The following is a 4,216-nucleotide window of genomic DNA, read 5'->3' as shown; positions in this document are numbered from 1 at the left end:
GTTTCTACTAGTTAAAAGAGAAGATTTACAATGATTAGCATAAGCACGAAACTAGAAGAAAATTCTCTAGTTGTGTCCGAGAGAATAATTAAGAGTGATGTTCTTACATACTCTGCATAAGGCTTTGAAGGCAGAAGCACCAGAATCTCAGATTCCTGCTATAAATAATCCCATAATCCTATACTCAGGCTTCATAATCTTTATCTTTTTCTGGGATTTTAAGTATTTTACAGAAGTCGAAGAATAGAAGTAAATTTTTTGGCATGCTACTTTATAGATTAAATGTTACTAAAAGCAACTGACTGACCTTCATTCATGCAGACATAATAATGAAGAATGAAGTCAGTAAATAACACAGAATTTATTTACATTGTTGAGATGTCTGACATGTTAGTTATGCATAATAATTATTTGTTTACAAACTTTTTTCTCTTTTGTCAAACTTTGGCTGAATGGATTATTTGTATTTAATAAGCTCTTTTTTTTTTTTTTTTTTGGCAATTTTTGGCTGGGGCTGAGTTTGAACCCACCACCTCTGGCATATGGGGCTGGCACTTTACTCCTTTGAGCCACAGGCACCACCCTTATAAGCTCTTATTAAAGAATGAAGATCCATCTCCTTATAATTAGGAGAAATGTATTTAAATTTCAGTGAAGAAAAATGTAAGAGGAAACGGTGCTTGTGAAAGGAAGAAGTTCATGTAGAAAATCAAAGGTAAATTGACTGCCGGAGCAAGGACATACATGAGCACAAAGGGAGCAGCAACATTACCAAAGTAAACTTCCTGCAAAGAAAACAATGTGTAGGGAAGCAACTCTTACTAATGTTAAAAGAATTGTTCATTAAAATGATCTTTTGAACTGTGGAAGCAAAGGCGTTCCTTGAAAAATTGCTAATGAAGCCAAGAAGAAATCTTGGTGAAACGGCAGTGATAAGATAATTAAAGCATTTCTACACAGTGTATATTTCGTTATACCAGAGAATATTTCAAATGCACTTATTTTATTAAACAGGTGCATTGTGTTGTCAGCTATAGGGTAGTATAGTCAGTCCTGGTAATAATCCAAGCCCCGCCCACTCCTGTATAAATCACTTCCTCTTCCTCATCCTCAGTAAAGCAAGGAATCAAGAGAAGGTGATCAGTGTGATTTCTCTCAAGTCTAACCTTATAGGGTTCTTGGGTCAAGAAAGAATCATACTGGGTAGCAGAATCTTGTCTGCAGCAGGTGCTATTGCCATTGATAGTTATTGTAATTGTTTATTTTTACCTTGGCTCTTCCAAAATGAACCCATCTCAATGTTCACACTTGTGGTACTAACCGATTATGTGACTGGGGCTAACTCTCATACATTCAAAAATTAGAAAAACTGGGGAAAATCAATTTTATAATATCACAGAAACAAATAGCGTATTGAAGAATCATCAGGCCAAGGTTTAGAAGATGGAAATCCTAGATGCAGGGGTCCTCAAAATTTTTAAACAGGGAGCCTCAGACCATTGGAGGGCTGGACTGAGGGCCCCGGGAGGAGTCGGGGGCTAAACAGGACAGGCAGTGGCAGCAAAAACACCCGACGGGCTGGATAATTATCCTAGGTGGGCCGCATGTGGCCCGTGGGCTGTAGTTTGAGGACACCTGTAAGAGCGTAAGACTGACTTTTAGTGTTGCTTTACTTACATGTATGTTTGCTTTCTCAGAAGAGGCACTTGAAAAGTGGAGCATCTCAGCATCTCAGCATCTCAGTGCACTGTAGTCTAAGGGGATAAGAGTTGGAGTTTGGGACCCTGGGGAAGATAGAGAATGAAAGAACCTAGTAAACTCCCACACATTGGGTTGGAGTGGCCATATCCCAGGGGCAGTGGTGAAACAGAAGTAAACTGGCCTTAGTAATACTGATGTTCAGCTTCAAAATCTCTCATTCCCTGAGACTGAATTACCATCAATCCAAACAGATATTCCCCCAATGCTTGATGGAAGTAAAAAAAAAAAAAAAAAAAAATGGTGTCCCAAAAAAAAATCACATCATTCTAGCCCTTAATCTATATTTTGAAATAGCTGTTAAAATACAAGGTGTGTAATACAATTGTAAAAAGAAAGCAAAAAAATACCCAAGAAAATGATATCCCTGATTTATCCCCTGAACTTGATTTTCCTTCCTCACTGAACTGTGAGCCTTTCTATGGCTCTTCAGTACACAACAATGCCAGCACGTATATGTGGATTATAGAAAACACCATAAGAAAAGTATTGATGAAATACCTAGGGTCGCTGGGGGAGAAGAACCATCCTAAAGAGGGAAGGATCCACTCATTCATTCATTCACTCATTCACTCATACATCCACTCTTTGCATATATACAGGCCTTAGATGTCCGACCATCTCTTAGATAAAGAAACCAAAATTATTCCTCAGGGGCTCAAAACAAGGGACATCATGGAGAAACTTTCCTCCATCAAGGTTACCTAAAGTACCACTGTTCTTGAGTTTTCTTTTGGTAGATTAGAAATTAAGGGGCAACTCTCTGGTCTTGGACAGCTTCTAGTTTTTTCCAGTCAGTGGTGTGCTCAAGACAGTAAAACCACAGCCATGGCTGGCTTTAAGATAGTTTGGTTTTAACAAACACATGAAAAAATGCTCATTGTCTTTAATCATCAGAAAACTATAAATCAAAACCACTCTGAGATATCACCTAACTCCAGTAAACTAGCCCACATCTCAAAGTTCCAAAACTACAGATGCTGATGCTGGCGTGGATATGGCGAGAAGAGAACACTTTTTTTTTTTTGCAGTTTTTGGCCTGGGCTGAGTTTGAACCCACCACCTCTGACATATGGGGCTGGTGCCCTACTCCTTTGAGCCACAGAGAAGAGAACACTTTTACACTGCTGATGGGATAGTAAACCTTTATGGGAAGCAGTATGGAGAATCCTCACAGAACTAAAAGTTAACCTTCCATTTGATCCTGTAATCCCATTACTAGGTATCTACCTAGAGGAACAGAAATCATTTTACCACAAAGACATTTGCACCAGAATGTTTATTGCAGCTCAGTGCATAATTGTCAAGTCATGGAAGCAACCAAAGGCCCCATCAACGCACAAGGGACTATCCCATGGTTCAAGGGAATATCTCCATGATGTCCCTTGTTTGGGGCCCCTGAGGAATAATTTTGGTCTCCTAAGAGATGGATAGACATCTAAGTCTGTATATATGTGAAGAGTGGATGTATGAGTGAATGAGTGAATCCTCAGGATGGTTCTTCTCCCCCAGCGACCCTGGGTATTCTATCAATACTTTTCTTATGGTGTTTTGTATTAACAAATTGTGGTATATGTATACCATGGAATACTATTCAGCCATAAAAAAGATGGAGACTTTATATCTTTTGTGTTTACCTGGATGGAGTTGAAACACATTCTTCTTAGTAAAGTATTGCAATAATGGAAAAATAAATATCCAAGGTACTCAATGCTAATATGAACCAATATTTAAACAATTACACACTCATAGGAGCAATAAAATACAAATATAGCAAGAGGGTAGGGTGAGGAGGAGGAGGGGGAGAGGAGAGTAGGAAGGAGGGAGGATGATTGGTGGGAAGAGGGAGGGCAGTTGGCGGGATTTCACCTAACCGTACATTGCAAGGGTGCAGTCAGTTCTTTTACAACTTGAACTTTACCTTGGAAATGAGAACAATGCAACCTAAAAACTTTTACTCTCATAATAATTTGAAATTAAAAAAAGATAGTTTGGTTTTAAGGGAAGATATTGCCTACCTCCCACAGACAAATTTTAGGTCAATAGACTTAAATTTGGAGCTTCTCCCTGTCCTGAGGATAAAAAAGCTGGAACTTAAGTTCAACTGATAGAACCTAACTCCAGTTCTCTGACTAACTCAACTGCCAGGCCAATGGGTCCATCAGAGGTTTAGCAGCAGTGGTCATGCTCCTGAGGGTCCCCATGCACAGCCTCACTGCATCAGGATCCCCCATGAGGGTGTCAGGTTGTGACAGAGGGTCACAACTTTCTGTTTCACATTAATTTCTCTTTTCTGGAATCACAAGGTTTTTTCAGATTCTTCAGTTACAGATGTTACTAACCGCAACAATTATGGGTGAGGGACTTAACCAGAATCGGGAGGCTTACTGTGCAAACTCTCTGAGAAGCCTAAAGCCGTCTCCAGATTTTCTTTTTCTTTCTTTTTTTTTTTTTTTTT

This window comes from Otolemur garnettii, unplaced genomic scaffold (genome assembly GCF_000181295.1).
Source record: "Otolemur garnettii isolate 467f Iridium unplaced genomic scaffold, OtoGar3 scaffold00172, whole genome shotgun sequence".
Lineage (NCBI taxonomy): Eukaryota > Metazoa > Chordata > Mammalia > Primates > Galagidae > Otolemur > Otolemur garnettii.
The sequence above is the reverse complement of the archived record's forward strand: the minus strand, read 5'-3'. Positions refer to the sequence as shown.